The 18,676-nt window shown below is 43.1% G+C and overlaps 1 long non-coding RNA gene across 1 annotated transcript; it reads left to right on the top strand.

The window, feature by feature from the left end:
- The first annotated feature begins 16,427 nt into the window (after nt 1-16,427).
- On the top strand, nt 16,428-17,562 carry LOC125525149 (uncharacterized). The gene is made up of 3 exons (XR_007291167.2): nt 16,428-17,161; nt 17,270-17,352; nt 17,461-17,562. It is a non-coding gene; the product is annotated as an uncharacterized LOC125525149 (long non-coding RNA).
- The last annotated feature ends 1,114 nt before the right edge of the window (nt 17,563-18,676 follow it).

Raw genomic sequence — 18,676 nt, 5'->3', positions numbered from 1 at the left:
GTTGCAAGAGTTATTTGCTTGGTTTTGAAGTTTTCCGAATCATCTTCTTCGAGCTTTCTGACCTTTTGAGTGATTGCTTATGTGTGGTTCCTATTGCTTGCTTGCGATAGATTGACCGGAGTGTGACGAGTAGAGCTATCAAGAGTTTTGAGTGCAAATCATCTTCATCAACATTGCAGGCAAGTTCACACTTTGATCATATTCCTTTCATACCCAGTTTTATGCATTAGTTTCACCCTCAAACATTGCATGAGTAGGATTGGTAACATGTGGGTATTGGAAAGTAGTTGATGAGGTAGGAACCTACTGCCCTGCCTTCAAACTTTGGGAGTTACTATTACGTTATGCTTATATTGCCATGCTATGCTCGTAGACGTGGATTGTGTTTGAGAGTATTTCATGACAGATGTGAGATTGTTAATTAATGGTTTACTTAAGGTGGCAAGTTTAACACACATCTGGGTGGATTGAGGCACCTGGGTATTCCAGCAATTGCCTGTCTAGGCACCTGGGTATTCCAGGATTGCCTTTTTTTTATGGACCGCCACCCAGGCTCAAAGGGATCATGAGATTATTCATACTAGAAACTTCCGTGTGCAGCCACAAGCTATTATGGGCTCTAGCATAGTTGATTAAGTCATGTGAACTCTTACAGTGGTAGACTAGCAGATGTAGGGGTTGTTGGTGGTACGGTCTACCCATCGTAAGGTGCAAACGCTTCTGAAAGACTATGCCTCGGTCATCCGTTTCTCAAACACCATGTAGTGCGAGAAATCCAACGGAGGAGATCGAGTCTTGTGGGGAAAAGTGCACAAACCTCTGCAGAGTGTATAAACTAATCATGGTTAGCCGTGTCCCCGGTTATGGACATCTTGAGTATCTAGTACTTGGATTATCATGTGAATCTCATCATGTTACTTTAAATTAATTTTGTTGGGTTTAATGATGTTACTTAATTGGGATTGAGAATGCTATCAACCATTCTCAATGTTCAACAACCACCATGATAGTTAAATAAAAATTTATTCCTTTGCAGTAGGGAAAAATTGTCTTTTCGCAAAAACATATAACCATAGAGCTTTTCCACCAGCCATATATGCATGTAGTGATAGCCATTGTTCATCATTCTATATGGTGTGAATTTCCCAGTACATTCAATGTACTGACCCTTTGTGGCTGCAACGTCTCATGTTGCAGGATTTCTTACGACGAGTAAGTGATACGTTAGGGTTATGATTTCTACACTCAACTTTGCCGTTGGTGTTGATGGGAATCCACAACCTTGTTACTTCCGCTATTTTGGATTGAGGTAATAGTATTTACGTTACTTTTTACATGTGATTTACCTCTATTATAAATCCTCGAGTACTGTGTGTGTTAGCATACCGATCCAGGGATGACACTTAAGCACAGAGACTTGACCGTTTGAGGTCGGGTCGCTATAGATCTCCGTGATGATGAGAGCTTGGAACTTCGGGAAAAGAAAAGATAAAGCATCTCGAACTGAGAATGTGATATGATGGACCTCTCCGGAAAAAGAAATTGAATAAAATCGATGAAACAAGAATAAGAATTACATTATGCTTATCCTTCACCAATTCAAATTGATGACAAGCAATGGAATTGGCATACTACTTATTCTCGTAGAAAGGATTTAAGGTAGATATAGCACAAACTTGAGAAGGTCTTCAACAAACCACCGGTATGATTGGAACAACGAATGAATTGATATGATAACAGCGGAAGAGAATCCTGGAAGAGCCACCGTAAGAATTGAACAACGAATGAAGTAAAAGGATGAATCACTGGTAAGGATTAGCAAATGAATGAACATACATTAGGGAGTTAAGATACATGAGAACAAAGAGATCACGAACTGATAAGAGGATATTTGAGAGAAGCACCGGTAGGTTGGAGAATGATGACGAGAAACACCACCATGATAATTGATGAGACACCCCGGGAGAATGAAAGCGAAGAGGTTGAGCCAACAATGAAAAGAGTTTGAAAGATCTTGTGGAAAGACATTTGACTGATGATAATTCATTCTTACGTCAAATTTCGAAAAGAATTTTTGAGGAAAGCTCCGGGAGAATTAGAAGAGTCAGGTAAGATCCTGGAAAAAGACCTGTGGGTTAGGGCCCACTCAAAAGAAACACCGTTGAATGATTTAAAAGATAGATTGCGCCAGTTGAATTAAATGGCTTGAATGAGACAACATCCTCGAAAGATCTTGAATGACTGCAGAGTGTAAACACGAATCTTCTGAGCTATCTTCGGCACTCCGGAACAAATGTATAGCGGGAGGTGAATGATTAAGAGGTGCACCAGCATGAGAAGGTATTTGAAACGAGGAAAAGGGATATGATCAACACCAAAAGCTTGATTTGGATCCACTGGAGAAGAAAAGAATGGAGAATGATGAACGAGTAGAGCATCTTCAAGAGAACCACAGGGTAAGAACATGAAAGAATGGAGAGACTTCCACCAATAAAATGGATAGTGATAAAGAACTCTGAGTCCTTGAAGAAAAAAGGAGTGGGTGGGTGGGAAAACAAAGGCAACTTGGGGACAGATGAAACGAACAATCATTGAGAAGACTTGAGTTGATCTTGCCGATGATGAAATGATTGGATTCACTTGAAGAGAAATCACACCAGTTGGAAAGAATTGACAAGACAATCTCGATGATCAAGAAGGATTAGTATACACATAGGAACATGAGAACACCATTTGGGGAAGGTATGGAATCAACACTTGACATTGAAGTAACTCGAATACCACAACTCAAAACAAAACAAAGGATTGGCTTGCAAAATAAGCCGGAACAAACATATGATAGAGATTTCGTCCGAAGTTTTCGTGGTGGGGCCTACACGGGCTCGATCGTACAACACCATCATGTACAAGGCAGTGCACATGACATACGAAGCGTCCCCGAGTCAGCATAACCAAGGACTCTTTAAGACCCAACGAGACCATTGTAAAACCAACTGTGGATAGGCGGACCACTAGACGTCGAACCCCAATTTCATATCATACATCTATCGGAAAGATATCCAAAGAGCTACTTGAATTCCCACTTATAAACTCCCGAAACTTTCCGGTTATGCAATCAGGTGTTGGGGATACAGGGGAAGCATAATATCTCACCCAAAACTAACAAATCCTACATCCAGTTGTATCCATCCTTCAACACATAACCAAGAAACCTTCGGAAATCATTTACCTCAACCTTCGAAAAGCATCCGTTATACGAATTATGGCGATACTCCCAAACTCCCGCCCCAGTACTAGGTGGCGTCGAGGTTATCTCACCAACAACTACATAAAAGAGGTTTTTTGATGTTGGCGAAAACTCAGGTATTCCAGAACTGCAACGATAAAATTGTGATGACAACACCTCGAAGCTCAACTCCCCGGGACACTGCCACAGCCCCTAAATGTCAGGAGGCACCAAGAACAATGTTCTCGTCACAAAACCATCGGAATGATTCCAAGATACCCGCGTGATCCTAAAATTTTTTTAGTGAAATTTCAGAAGAGAAGAGTCAAAACTCTACGTCAGGATGCCTCACTAGAGTGATGAAGGGACTTAGGAGTAAAAAGGATCCTACTCTCCGATATATATAATCCTAAATGACTCAAAACATTTTTCTAGACTCAACAACGCCAGCGATACGATCAAGCAGGGGGGCTCCTAAGTCGGGGAAGGCTCTGATTACCAACTTGTAACGCCCTCGATGCGGCTATATCTCCCATGTGTCGAAGCATGACTTAGAGGCATAACCGCATTGAAAGCAATGTCACAAGTGAGGTAATCTTCACACAACCCATGTAATACATAAGGGAAAAAGACACATAGTTGGCTTACAATCGCCACTTCACACAATTACATGAATTAAGCATTACATCATCCAAATACACTCAAGGTCCGACTACAGAACCAAAATAAAAGAAGAATACCCCAAATGCTACACAGATCCCCGATCGTCCCGACTGGGCTCCACTACTGATCAACTGGAAACGGAACAACATAACGAACACGGTCTTCATCGAGCTCCTCCTTGAGCTTAGTTGCGTCACCTGCATGGTTCAACGGCACCAACAAACTGGTTTTGGAAGTATCTGTGAGTCACGGGGACTCAGCAATCTCACACCCTCGCGATCAAGACTATTTAAGATTATGGGTAGGTAAAAGGTATGAGGTGGAGCTGCAGCAAGCGACTAGCATGTATGGTGGCTAAACATACGCAAATGAGAGCGAGAAGAGAAGGCAAAGCACGTTCGAGAATCTATGATCAAGAAGTGATCCTAGAACAACCTACGTCAAACATTACTCCAACACCGTGTTCACTTCCCAGACCCCGCCAAGAAGAGACCATCACGGTTACACACGCGGTTGATGCATTTTAATTAAGTTAAGTATCAAGTTTTCTACAACCGGACATTAACAAATTCCCATCTGCCCATAACCGCGGGCACGGCCTTCGAAAGTTCATAACCCTGCAGGGGTGTCCCAACTTAGCCCATCACAAGCTCTCACGGTCAATGAAGGATATTCCTTCTCCCAAGACAATCCGATCAGACTCGGCATCCCGGTTACAAGACATCCTCGACAATGGTAAAACAAATCCAGCAAAGCCGCCCGATGCGCCGACATCCTGATGGGAGCTGCACATATCTCATTCTCAGGGCAACACCGGATAGGTCAAGCTACAAGTAAAACCAGCCCTTAAGTTTCCCCAAGGTGGCCCCGTAGGCTGCCCATTTCGGACCAACACTTAGACAAGCACTGGCCCCGGGGGGTTAAAGATGACCCTGGGGATGCGCGACACCCAAGGAAAAAAAGGCTAGGTGGCGAATGGTAAAACCAAGGTTGGGCCTTGCTGGAGGAGTTTTATTCAAAGCGAACTGTCAAGGGGTTCCCATTATAACCCAACCGTGTAAGGAACGCAAAATCCAGGAACATAACACCGATATGACAGAAACTAGGACGACTAGAGTGGAACAAAACACCAGGCATAAGGCCGAGTGTTCCACCCTTTACCAAGTATATAGATGCATTAATTAAATAAGAGATATTGTGATATCCCAACAAAATAACCATGTTCCAAACATGGAACAAGCTCCAATCTTCACCTGCAACTAACAACGCTATAAGAGGGGCTGAGCAAAGCGGTAACATAGCCAAACAACGGTTTGCTAGGACAAGGTGGGTTAGAGGCTTGGCTTAACAAAATGGGAGGCATGATAAGCAAGTGGTAGGTATCGCAGCATAGGCATAGCAAAAGAGCGAGCAACTAGTAAGCAAAGATAGAAGTGATTTCGAGGGTATGGTCATCTTGCCTGCAAAGATCTCCGAGAAGACGAAAGCTTGATCCTCGTAAATGTACTCAACGGGCTCCTCGAACACGAACTCGTCTCCCAGCTCTACCCAAAGCAAGAACAACAAGCAAAGGGAGACACAATCAACCACGTGCAATGCTCAAGCAACATGATGCAAACATGGTATGGTATGCGGGAAGCGATATGTGATGCATATTCATGATTTGGAAAGAATGATTGGACCTGGACTCAACTTGGAAATCCAAGAGTGCCACTGGAAAGAGGAGTTGATTTCGGTTGAAATCGATATAAAGATCACCGGAATTGGATGCACGGTTTGGAAATGACAAGTAAAACAAATATGGCACCGGTCTGCCATTAACAGCAAATGGCCATCTAAATGCATCAATATAATTAAGCTACTGCACCCAAACATAGAAACAAAGTACATGGCAGGGATCCAATCAAGATGCTTAACAAAATATGAACACTGAGCAACGGTTAATTCAATCAATAGCAGGCTCAAACAATCATGGCAAAAGTGCAAAAGATAACAGGTTACAGACTTAGTGAAAATAACAACAAGTCAGGAATTTAACATCATGAAGCAATGTTTAGAGCCTGATAACTACATGATACAGGAACATATCATGGCAAAGCAAAGCATGGCATGAAGCTACTCAAAGCATACAACAAAAGTCCCTTATTGACCATAAGCCAAAAGGGATCAGAAAATACAATTGCAAGCATGTGAACATAGCAATTAACGAAAACAGATTCAGACTTAGTGAAAAACTGGAGCATGCAAAACAGATATCAAGTAGGCATGTTTGCGAGCTCGATGCACTCACTACAAAGCATGGCATGACAAACTAAGCATACACCCAGTAAGTAGACATGGCATAGAAGCTATACATGGCAAGAACAACAACATAGCATGCATGGATCAACTACAACAAGCTCGGCAAAAGTGCTAAACATGTTAACAATCTGCCAGGAACATTTTATAGCAAAAGTAGGGCTCGATTGACTCAAGCTAGGGTGCTCCATAAATGGAAACAAAGACATGGATGGATTGAGCCCAACATTATCTACAAAACATCCTTAATGATCATGCCCAAAAGAGGCATAGATCTCTCGGTAGCAACATGAACACATGGCATAAAAATAATAACAGGACAAGGACTTAGAATATTTCTAAGTCTCTGAAATCAGCACAATGAGTAGGCTACTTTGCATGCTTGTGCTAGTCACCACAAAGATCACAAAAATACATGGCATACACCCCTGTAAATATAACATGGCATACTTCAAAACACATGTAGAGCTTAGGATCATAGCATCCACACATTAATCATGGCAAAAATGACAAATGAGCAAATGCTGAAACAGATATGAAACTATCATCACATAGCCTCTTCCAACAGCATTTCGGGCATCAAGATGACCTCAAATGAAAATGATGCAATGAGAAGAAATGGAGTACTCGTCGAGACGAACATTTTGATATGCTACATGCACGAATCGGAGCCACGATGAGGAAGTTATGATGCCTCAAAGTATGCAAAAAATCTAGGGTTTCGGGGGAAAAAGTCAACCATCTCGAATCTCAGATCCAGATCCAGCCGGGCGCAGATCCCGAGGTTCGCCGGCCGAAGTTCGTCGGGGGGCGCCGGAGTCGAGGGAGAGAGGCGGCCGGACGGTGAGGTGGCGCCGGCTTGAGGTGCGGGGCAGCGCTGGCGGGGTCGGGCGACGAGGTCGCCAGCGTCGAGGTGCCCGCGGCGGTGGCTCGACGGCGCGGGAGGAGACAGGGCGGCACGGCCAGCCGGCGGCAGCGAGGCGTGGCACGGTGGCTCAGGCATGGCCCGGGCGGAGCCAGGCGCTGCGCGGGCGTGCGAGGGCGGCGGCGGGCGGCTCCGGGCTCGGGCGGGCCTGCCTCGGGCCACGCGGGTCACGGCGGCACGCTGAGGAGAGAGAGGGAGGCGGGGCTGAGGTGGCGCGAGGGGAGTGGTCGAGCGAAGCGGCGGAGCTGATGTGGCGGGCTCCTATTGGCCGGAGCGACGTTGCCGGTGGATGCGTCCGGTGCGGATGGACATGTCCGCTGGCGCAGACGGAAGTTAGGGTAGGGTTTGATCTACGCAGATTTTTCAGGGGAGGCCACATATATATAGGTAGAGGGAGCTAGGAAGCTCCAAATGAGGTGTGGTTTGCGGCCACGCGATCGTGATCGAACGGCCTAGGTGATGTGAGAGGTTTTTGTGGGGTGTTGGGCCACTTTGGAGGGGTGTTGGGCTGCAACACACATGAGGCCTTTTCTATCCCTCGGTTAATCGTTGGAGTATCAAACGAAGTCCAAATGGCAGGAAATTGACAGGCGGTCTACCGGTAGTAGACCAAGGCCGCATGACAAGTCTCGGTCTAATCCGAGAACGTTTAACACCCGCACACGAAAAGAGGTAGAAAGGGACACCGGATGACATGGGAGCGCCGAATTGCAAAACGGATAACGGGGAAAAAGCTCGGATGCAAGAGACGAACATGTATGCAAATGAAATGCACATGATGACATGATATGAGATGCATGACATGCAAGCAATGACAAGGCAACAACAGCGAATAACTGGAGGACACCTGACACATCGGTCTCGGGGCGTTACATTAGTCCCACTCTTTGCCAGCACAAAATAAAAGTGGAGAAGGATGCTAAACCGGTTGTTGATCACCAATGACGGTTAAATCCTAAGATGAAAGAAGTGGTAAGAAATGAAATACTAAAGCTTCTAGAGGTAGGTATAATTTATCCCGTTGCTGATAGTCAGTGGGTAAGTCCTGTCCATTGTGTCCCTAAGAAGGGAGGCATTACTGTTGCTCCTAATGATAAAGATGAATTGATCCCACAAAGAATTGTTATAGGTTATAGAATGGCAATTGACTTACGCAAATTAAATAAAGCTACTACAAAGGATCATTATCCTTTACCTTTTATTGATCAAATGCTAGAAAGATTATCTAAACAGACACATTTTTGCTTTTTAGACGGTTATTCTGGTTTCTCTCAAATACCTGTGTCAAAAGAGGATCAAGAAAAGACCACCTATACTTGCCCGTTCGGTACCTTTGCTTATAGACGTATGCCTTTTGGTTTATGCAATGCACCTGCTACCTTTCAAAGATGTATGACTGCTATATTCTCTGACTTTTGTGAAAAGATTGTTGAGGTTTTCATGGATGATTTCTCTATATATGGAACCTCTTTTGATGATTGCTTAAGCAACCTTGATCGAGTTTTGCAGAGATGTGAAGAAACTAATCTTGTCTTGAATTCGGAGAAGTGCCACTTTATGGTTAATGAAGGTATTGTCTTGGGGCATAAAATTTCTGAAAGAGGTATTGAAGTTGATAAAGCTAAAGCTGATGCTATTGAAAAGATGTCGTGTCCTAAGGACATTAAAGGTATAAGAAGTTTCCTTGGTCATGCCGATTTTTATAGGAGGTTCATTAAAGACTTCTCAAAAATTTCTAGGCCTCTGACTAATCTCCTACAAAAAGATGTTCCTTTTGTCTTTGATGATGATTGTGTAGAAGCATTTGAAATACTTAAGAAAGCCTTGATTTCTACACCTATTGTTCAGCCACCTGATTGGAATTTACCCTTTGAAATTATGTGTGATTCTAGTGATTATGTTGTAGGTGTTGTTCTAGGACAAAGAGTTGATAAGAAATTAAATGTTATCCAATATGCTAGTAAAACTCTAGACAGTGCCCAGAGAAATTATGCTACCACTGAAAAAGAATTTTTAGCAGTTCTATTTGCTTGTGATAAGTTCAGACCTTATATTGTTGATTCTAAAGTTACTGTTCACACTGATCATGCTGCTATTAAATATCTTATGGAAAAGAAAGATGCTAAACCTGGACTTATTAGATGGTTTCTCCTACTACAAGAATTTGATTTGCATCTTATTGATAGAAAGGGAGCTGAGAACCCCGTTGAAGACAACTGTCTAGGTTAGAAAATGTCTTGATGACCAACTACCTATAGATGATAGCTTTCCTGATGAACAATTGCATGTCATAAATTCTTCTCGTACTGCTCCATGGTATGTTGATTATGCTAATTACATTGTTGCTAAATTTATACCACCTAGTTTCACATATCAGCAAAAGAAAAAGTTTTTCTATGATTTAAGACATTACTTCTGGGATGACCCACACGTTTATAAAGAAGGAGTAGATGGTGTTATTAGACGTTGTGTACCTGAGCATGAACAGGAACAGATCGTACACAAGTGTCACTCCGATGCTTATGGAGGACACCATGCTGGAGACAGAACTACACATAAGGTATTTCAATCCGGTTTTATTAGCCTACTCTCTTCAAGGATGCTCGTAAGTTTGTCTTGTCTTGTGATAAATGTCAAAGAATTGGTAATATTAGTAGACGTCAAGAAATGCCTATGAACTATTCACTTGTTATCGAACCATTTGATGTGTGGGGCTTTTATTATATGGGACCGTTTCCTTCCTCTAATGGGTATACACATATTTTAGTTGCTATTGATTACATTACTAAGTGGGTAGAAGCTATTCCAACTAGTAGTGCTGATCATAACACCTCTATTAAGATGCTTAAAGGAATTATTTTTCCGAGGTTTGGAGTCCCTAGATACTTAATGACTGATGGTGGTTCACATTTTATTAATGGTGCTTTTCATAAAATGCTTGCTAAGTATGATGTTAATCATAGAATTGCATCTCCATACCACCCACAGTCTAGTGGTCAAGTAGAACTAAGTAATATAGAGCTTAAATTAATTTTGCAAAAGACTGTTAATAGATCTAGAAAGAATTGGTCCAAGAAACTTGATGATGCATTATGGGCCTATAGAACTGCATATAAAAATCCTATGGGTATGTCTCCGCATAAAATGGTTTATGGGAAAGCATGTCACTTACCTCTCGAACTAGAACATAAGGCATATTGGGCCATTAAAGAGCTCAATTATGATTTCAAACATGCCGGTGAGAAGAGATTATTTGACATTAGCTCACTTGATGAGTGGAGAACCCAGACCTATGAGAATGCCAAACTGTTTAAATAAAAAGTTAAAAGATGGCATGATAAAAGGATACAAAAATGTGACTTTAATGTAGGTGATTATGTTATGTTATACAACTCTCGTTTAAGATTTTTTTGCAGGAAAACTCTCTAAATGGGAAGGTCCTTACGTTATCGAGGAGGTCTATCATTCTGGTGCCATAAAAATCAACAACTTCGAAGGCACAAATCCGAGGGTGGTGAACGATCAAAGAATCAAACATTATATCTCAAGTAATCCCATAAATGTTGAAACTAATGTTATTGACACTGTAACACCAGAGGAGTATATAAGGGACACTTTCCAGAATGTTTCAGACTCCGAAAAGGAATAGGTATGTGGTACGGTAAGTAAACCGGCTCCAAAACAGTGCTAATAGCATTTTTTTCCGTTTTGGACTATTTAAGAAAATAGGAAAATAATAAATAGTCCGGGAAGGATACGAGGCGTCCACGAGGGTGGAGGGCGCGCCCCCCGCCTCGTGGGCACCTCGTGTGCCCTCCGGACTCTGATTTCTTGCGCGATACTTCTTTTCATCGGTAAAAATTCATTAGATAATCTCCCGAAGGTTTTGACCCTCGTACCACGCGAATATCTCCTGTTTTTGTTTCGAGTTGTTTTTTGTCAGAGTTGTCAAGGCCAGGCATCATGTCGTCCCGCTCCTCCAACAATGAGGGCGACGATGCTTGGCTAATGAAGATAGAGCTGAAGAGAGAATAACCCGGGGAGATCAACAAGGATGATAGGATCAAGAAGGCCACGAAGGATCAAGCTCCTGCAGCCAAAGAAGAAGACATCCTTCAACCTCATTACAATCTTCTTACCCCTACTGAAATTGAAGCTTTCAAGATGACTGAAATAGTTCGGGTGCAGAACAAGTATCTAACTCGTGGAAATATTCTGTTGCAAGGGCATATCACCGCACTCAAGGGCATTATTCGTAAGTGGGAGCACCTCCTACGCTCGATGTTGGACGACAAGCCTACATCATCAACAACTCCATCATCACCACCAAAGGAGAACTAAGTATCAGGTATGGGCACTCCCCTTGGCAACTGCCAAGCTCGGGGGAGTGCCCGGGTATCATATGACCATCACACTTCTATCTTTACCGTTTTTCTTAGTTCGATCCTTTTGGTAATATCTTGATCTAGTAGAATAAAGTTTTAATATGATATAGTTTTGAGTTATGCTTTATGATCCTTCTATGTAATCGAGTCCGTGATCTATATATAATAAAGATTAATTTTGAGTCAAGGAATTGATTATCTTGCTATGATCTTGAGGGAATAAAAGAAAGAACAAAAAGAATTAAAGAGATCATATTGATCTTATGGAGAGTAATGACTTTACATATAAAAGAGTATGATGAATAAAAGTTGTTGAGAGTTGACAAACATAGTTTTGGTCATCGTTGCAATTAATAGGAAGTAATAGAGAAAGAGAGGTTTTCACATATAAATATACTATCTTGGACATCTTTTATGATTGTGAGCACTCATTAAATATGACATGCTAAAAAGTTGTTGTTGGACAAGGAAGACAACGTAATGAGTTATGTTTTCTTATATTCGGAATAAAGTATATTTTCATGGATCATCCAACATGTTGAGCTTGCCTTTCCCCTCATGCTATCCAAATTCCTTGCACCAAGTAGAGATACTACTTGTTCTTCCGAATATCCTTAAACCCAGTTTTGCCATGAGTATCCATCATACCTACCTATGGATTGAGTAAGATCCTTCAAGTAAGTTGTCATTGTTGCATGCAATAAAAATTTCTCTCTAAATATGTATGATCTATTGTGATATGGAAGAAATAAAAGCGATGGACTGCATAATAAAGGTCCCTATCACAAGTGGCAATATAAAGTGACGTTCTTTCGCATTAAGATTTTGTGCATCCAACCATAAAAGCACATGACAACCTCTGCTTCCCTCTGCGAAGGGCCTGCCTTTTATTTTTTTTCTCATGTCTTCTACAAGAGTCATGGTGATCTTCACCTTTCCTTTTTACACTTTATCCTTTGGCAAGAACATCGTGTTGGAAAGATCCTGATATATATATATATATATATATATATATATATATATATATCCAATTGGATGTAAGTTATGATAAACTATTATTGTTGACATTACCCTTGAGGTAAAAGGTTGGGAGGCAACAATATAAGCCCCTATCTTTCTCTGTGTCCGATTAAAACTCCATACCCATAAGTATTGCGTGAGTGTTAGCAATTGTGAAAGACTAAATGGTAGTTGAGTATGAGGACTTGCTGAAAAGCTCTTATATTGAATCTTTCTGATGTTATGATAAATTGCAATTGTTTCAATGACTGAGATCATAGTTTGTTAATCTTCAATGAAGTTTTCTAATTCATACTTGACATTGTGAATAGATTGTTACTTTAGCATAAGAAATCATATGACAATATATATATATATATTGTTGTCATAAGAATGATCGTGATGCCCTCATGTCCGTATTTTATTTTATCGACACCTCTGTCTCTAAACATGTGGACATATTTTTCGTTATCGGCTTCCGCTTAAGGACAAGCGAGGTCTAAGCTTGGGGAGTTGATACGTCCATTTTGCATCATGCTTTTATATCCATATTTATTGCATTATGGGCTATTATTACACATTATGTCACAATACTTATGCCTTTTCTCTCTTATTTTACAAGGTTTACATGAAGAGGGAGAATGCCGGCAGCTGGAATTCTGGGCTGGAAAAGGAGCAAACATTAGATACCTATTCTGCACAACTCCAAAAGTCCTGAAACTCCACGAAAGTCAGTTTTGGAATATATAAAAAATATTGGGCGAAGAAAGCACCAGAGGGGGGCCACACCCTGTCCATGAGGGTGGGGGCGCGCCCCCTGCCTCGTGGGCCCCCTAGCAGGCCTACGGTGCCCATCTTTTGCTGTATGAAGTCTTTCTCCCTGGAAAAAATAAGAAGGAAGTTTTCGGGACGAAGCGCCGCTGTCTTGAGGCGGAACCAATCTAGGGCTCCGGCGGAGCTGTTCTACCGGGGAAACATCCCTTTGGGAGGGGGAAATCATCACCAACGTCATTGATACGTCTCCAACGTATCTATAATTTTTTATTGTTCCATGCTATTATATTATCTGTTTTGGATGTTTAATGGGCTTTAATATGCACTTTTATATTATTTTTGGGACTAACCTATTAACCGAAGGCCCAATGCAAATTGTTGTTTTTTTTTGCCTATTTCAGTGTTTCGCAGAAAAGGGATATCAAACAGAATCCAAACGGAACGAAACCTTCGCGAGGATCTTTTTTGGAACAAACGCAATCCAGGAGACTTGGAGTGGAGGTCAAGGAAGCAACGAGGCGGCCACGAGGTAGGGTGGCGTGCCCAGCGGGTAGGCGCGCCCCCCACCCTCGTGGGACCCTCGTAGCTCCACCGACCTACTTCTTTCTCCTATATATACTCTTATACCCTGAAAACATCCCGGGGAGCCACGAAACCACTTTTCCACCGCCACAACCTTCTGTACCCGTGAGATCCCATCTGGGGACCTTTTTTAGCGATCTGCCGGAGGGTGATTCGATCATGGAGGGCTTCTACATAAACACCATAGCCTCTCTGATGATGTGTGAGTAGTTTACCACACACCTTCGGGTCCATAGTTATTAGCTAGATGGCTTCTTCTCTCACTTTGGTTCTCAACACAAAGTTCTCCTTGATGTTCTTGGAGATCTATTCGATGTAATACTTTTTGCGGTGTGTTTGCCGAGATCCGATGAATTGTGGGTTTATGATCAAGATTATCAATGAACAATACTTGATTCTTCTCTGAATTCTTATATGCATGATTTGATATCTTTGAAAATTTCTTCGAATTGTCAGTTTGGTTTGGCCTACTAGATTGATCTTTCTTGCAATGGGAGAAGTGCTTAGCTTTGGGTTCAATATTGCGGTGTCCTTTCCCAGTGACAGTAGGGGCAGCAAGTCACGTATTGTATTGTTGCCATCGAGGATAAAAAATGGAGTTTATATCATATTGCTTGAGTTTATCCCTCTACATCATGTCATCTTGCCTAATGTGTTACTCCGTTCTTGTGAACTTAATACTCTAGATGCATGTAACAGCCCCAAAATTGGGTTATCAATGTTTGAGTTGTTATTCCTTCCTGGCACTCATTTTCAAAATCTTTCTCCTGAGTTTGTTGGATGACTCTGAGAATTCTTGTCATTCCCAACCTTTCAAAACCTTGCTCATGTCTTTGTCAGTGGGCAAGACCTCTTTTGAATCATCTCAAATCCTCTCAAACCCTAATTGCAAATTTTTGGAATTTGAATGTGGTCGTTGTGATTACAAAGGAGCAATCATTTTCCTTGATCTGTTGATCATCCCATTTGTTCCCAGAGACCCTCCTATCCTTCTAATCCTTGGATATGCAAAAATATTGCTAAGTCTTATGCAATATTTTTGAATTATGATTTATTCCTTTTCTTGCCTTTTTGAGGAATAAAATCCAAAGGCATAGCTAGCCATCTCCTAAATTCATGAGAATTGGTGGAGTTGATATTTATGCCAAATCCAAGCTCTAGCAAAGATATTGGCCATAATTAAATAAAGAAACTTGCCTTTTCCTATTTTAAGCCAATATTGCATTTCTGCCATTTTCTAAAGGAGCTACCATTTTTATAGCAAGGAAAATTCCCAAAGAATTTGTGGAGTTTGTAATTGCTAGATCTTCACTATTTCCATCCAAACCCATGCTCCAAAGATCATAATTTCAGCACATGATCCAATGCAAGTTTCTGCCCTCTCTGAAATTTTTGCAAAGGAAGTGCTTTATTCCTAATTCCAATTGAGATAAAATTTGGCAGGGTGATTAACCTTGATAATTCACCTGAGGATACCAATGATGAGATCAATATATTAATCCTAGCTCCCTGTGCAATTTTTTAAAGTTTCTGACCAGATGGCATGCTTGTGAAGGAAGTACCTTCATAGGGTTTCCGAATGGGATGAAACTTTTCCATATTCTCAAGTATCTCAAATAATTAGCCTCCACCTAAATTCAGTTCATTCCATTGAACTATGTGAGCACAGGAGCAATTCTTTGATTCTGTCCAAATTTTCAGTTTGTGAAGCAAGTATAATTTATCTTGCTCCATTATGAATGAAAATATTCCTAAGTCTTATAATATCTATATAAACTCTCTCCACCAAGTTTTGGCTCAATCCATTACCCAATTTTCCGTGTGCAAATTTTCCAAAATTCTGTCCAGAGAGATGCTTTGTGAAGCAAGTGCTATTTTGGTTCATCCAAATGGAATGAAACTATTTGGTACTATTCATATCATCAAATAATTGGGCCATGCATAATTCTAGCTCTATCTAATCAACTATGTGAGTGCATCATCCTAATCTCTAATTCTGTCCATGGTGGTGCATTGTACATCACCTATCATTTTTATTCATCCTTATGAGCTAATAATTTGCAGAAGTAATCATTTTAATGTATGATCACACCATGCCAAAGCTCAGCCTTTTCCTCTTCCTGTGATTGTCTCCCCGCAGCACAAACACCTTGCTGCAGCAATGTTTTGGATCAGCCTGCAGATCCCTTCTTTGCCCCTGGAACAAGTTGTTACCGCCTTTGAACTAAGGGTAGCAAGGTCCATTTCCCAGACATGATTTGGCCGCTCGGAGTGCGCCGTTTGCACCAGTGCGCGTGGTGAGCACGGGGCAATGCAGGCCAAATCGGTGGTCTAGCCACTGTTCTCGTCGGCACCCTTGCTCCGGCCGGTCCTGGTTTGTCCAATCATGTCACATAGCTCAGCCTCATCTTCGCCGTGCGCCTTGATCCGTTTCCCCCTTCGTTTGCTTCCTCGTTGAGCCGTGGCCATCGCCGAACACAGTACGTGCCCGTGCACCGTCGTTTCCTCGCCTCTTGTCCATTTCTACCTCTCGTCCGCGAGCATCCCTCGTCTCCATGACCCCCTGGCACTCGTCCGCATCCCCCTCGTCGCCTTCCCGCCGCTCCCCGTGACCCATGGCCGCATGTGCGTGTCGCCGGCGCTCGGACACGTAGCCGCGCCGCGTGTCGCCTCACCCCTCCCTCTAGAGCTCTCCCTGCGGCTATTTAAGCACGCCTGGAGGTTCATTGCGGTCCTCAACCCCTCCCAAGCCTCTCCCCTGAGCTTCCGAGCCTCCTCTCGCCCGCCATTGCCGTCATGGACGCCTCCTTGGTCCTGCTAAATTGAAGCGACCAGAGCCACCCCTCCACTCCCTGACCGCACCCACATCTTTCCCATGCTCCGGTGATCCTCCCCAGCCCCTCACCTCGTCACCGGAGTACCTAAAGCCTCCGCCCCCAAGATCCAGTGCCGCCGCGGTCGCTCTCCTTTCCGGTGGCGATCTCCTCCCCGCGCCTCCCCAGCAGCCGCCCTTCCTCTGAATGGATGCGGCGGGCCACGCCTAGCTCGCCGGTGGCCGCGCCACGGCCAGAGACGACCGGAGTCGGCCGGCCCCCTCGCCTGAAGCTCGCCTCTGCCTCGCCTGGTCCTCCTCTGTTCCACGCGAAGAACAGAGGGAGGAAGAAGACGAGCGCCCGACCCCCTTCCCCTGCGCCTGGGCCCCACGCGCTAGTGGCCCAGCGCCCTGCTGACGTGGATAAGTGGACACGGCTTCTGCCCGTGCACAATTTCATCCAACGAAAGAGTATTTTCTCTCGGCTTCAGCTCAAAGTATGTTTTCTTTTATTGAAAGCGTATTGCCCTCTGTTTCAGCGCAGAATGCGTTTTCTTAATCATAAAGCGTATTTCTAATTTTGCGCCTCTGACTTATCCACTCAGGGACCCGTCTGTGGATATTCTTTTTGCAAAAAAGTCCCTGATTTTCATCACTTTATAACTCCGCAACCGTAACTCCGATTGAGGTGAAACCAACGCTCACGTCTTCGTCTCGTCGAACTCTTTCTGTTGGTATCATTTTTATTATGTTTTCACACAGTGAAAATGACCACTTTGCCCTTGCACGTAAACAGGCCCCCTCCGAGAGAGAACTGTTTCTGGCAAATCTTTCGTTCCGCACTTTTGCCGGAGTATTTGTCGACCCCAGGCAAGCCAACCAATTACCTTGAGCCCCGAACTTGCATGTTGACTTTGCTTGCACCTCGTGTGTGTGTTTAGTTGCAGTAGTTTCTTGTCTGTTCCGTCTCCTATTATTTTAGTCGTGCTATATGTTTTGTTATCTGTCTTGCATGCTTATGCGTTCATGAAATAGGTTGACATGCTAGTTTACTGTTGCTACTAATAATATCATGCCTCTGCCCAGTTTAGTTTCATGTTAGTAGTATCGATGTTATGATAATTCTATTGCACTAATAAGTTTGCTAGTACTTGGTATTGCCATGTTTCGCATGCTATCACTGTTCTTTTGAAATGCTTGATGTTTTGTTACTGCATCGGTATGTTGCATGTTAGTTATTGCATTATTGTTAATAATGCTCGCATGATGATTGATGATGGAGAAGTTAATAATATTACTTAATAACAAACCTCCCCCGTCATCACTGGGATATCATAGTGCCACCCAAGTCGAGCTTTCTCCTGTGCAACCACATTTACCTTATGGGAAGGTCCTGGCAGGGTCTATTGTCATGCCTCTCACCGGTGCCTCCCGTGAGGGAAGGTTATGGGAACGCGCTACCCTGATCAGGTAGGTGGACATAACCTTGTGTGCTCGTTTTTGTTTTTATGGTACCTTGTCCCGTTTGGGACTGTTTTGCCATGACGGTGGCCATTGGTGTCTTTGGTAGACATGGGGCCACCCAGGACCGAACCCCAAGGGGGTGTTGGTCGGAGTGGTCGGGAGAGTGTCATGGCAGTAGCTCGGTTTTGTCGGAACACCGTGGTCCGCATGTATGGGAGTGCGAGGCCAGGGTTCCGTGGTGTGGGTAAAGTGTGCTACCTTTGCAGAGAGTATATTCAATCTATTGATAGCCGCGTCCTGGTCATGGGCAAAAGTTCGTAGTAGGTCACACTATCGGATCTTGGTTGAAATGGAGGATAAACCTGCTAATAACTTGTGTGATAATTATTTTGTGGTAAATCATGTGATGACTTGGACTATGAGATAATCGTGAGAAGTCACGATGAGGTGTTGATATGACCCCGAGACGAGGTCTCGGTAAGTCATGCGTGTGCTCCGAGGAGCCGTGGCAGAGTAAGTGGTGTTGCATAAGGTTAATACGTCATGCC

Source organism: Triticum urartu, chromosome 7A (assembly GCF_056163025.1).
Source record: "Triticum urartu cultivar PI428250 chromosome 7A, HENAU_Tu73, whole genome shotgun sequence".
Lineage (NCBI taxonomy): Eukaryota > Viridiplantae > Streptophyta > Magnoliopsida > Poales > Poaceae > Triticum > Triticum urartu.
This window is presented reverse-complemented; position numbering and strand designations above follow the sequence as displayed.